Source organism: Odontomachus brunneus, unplaced genomic scaffold (assembly GCF_010583005.1).
Source record: "Odontomachus brunneus isolate Ranch 3 - 2012 unplaced genomic scaffold, Obru_v1 Obru_scaffold_089, whole genome shotgun sequence".
NCBI lineage: Eukaryota > Metazoa > Arthropoda > Insecta > Hymenoptera > Formicidae > Odontomachus > Odontomachus brunneus.
The window spans coordinates 390,488-391,341 of NW_022639539.1; the positions used below are offsets into that span (position 1 = coordinate 390,488).

Sequence of the window (854 nt, forward strand, 5' to 3'; positions counted from 1 at the left end):
CACCACACATTCCATTTCGGTCTTAAAATATTTATTGTAAAATTTTTTTATTGCTGTTATTAAATAGACAAAGTCATAAGAGATTATAAAATTCGAATTATTATAAAAGAGCATAAAATTAAAAAAAAAGAAAAAATCTATCTTACCAAATAAAATATAATTTAATTTAATTAATTAAATTTATATATAAATGTATAAATCAACGCTTATTATAAGGAATATCTGTCTAATGCAACAATACCATATAATAAATGAAATTAACTAATATAACTAAAGTGAGATTTGATACGGCACATAAAGAGCAAGCACGGATGTCTTAGTGCTATTAAATACTAATATTACTTTTTAATATTCATATGATTGTGGGAGGATAAAATTGTCCAGTATGTTAAACGCACGTATTGAAATTGTTCGATTATCGTATACGGAGAATCAACCTTCCATACTTAGACCGTTCCTTGAGTCCCAATTTTTGATATATATATTTTTTTTTATAAAAATCCCAAACCCTCCAATAAACCGATGACTCAAATAGATTCCTTATATATGTTGCGAAAAAACTGCCTCCGCCAGGACTCGAACCTGGAACCTCCCCACTTTCCGGGCGGGACGCCTTTCCATTCGGCCACCGAGGCTTCGACAATAATCTTGCAACAATGTTTATAAATTTTCTAAGATGTAAGTCGAGAAAGAAAGAACGAAAGAGTCGATCTCATAAGAGATGTTAATTTAGTTTAGTTAACCTATTTCAAGGAGCTTTCTATTATTTCGGTTTATCTTAAGCATCGGCAGGAAGGATATGCTATCTCTCTCTCGTATAATAACATCTCTTACGAGATCGACTCTTTCGTTCT

The 854-nt window shown here is 30.9% G+C and overlaps 1 protein-coding gene and 1 non-coding gene across 4 annotated transcripts in view; both read right to left on the reverse strand.

Annotated features, from left to right (window-relative positions):
* Nucleotides 1–854, reverse strand: part of LOC116848090 (transport and Golgi organization protein 2 homolog) — a 121,919-nt gene that overhangs the window by 44,922 nt on the left and 76,143 nt on the right. The gene's annotated exons all lie outside the window — the stretch shown is intronic.
* Trnas-gga lies at nt 562–635 on the reverse strand. The gene has a single exon. It is a non-coding gene; the product is annotated as a tRNA-Ser (tRNA).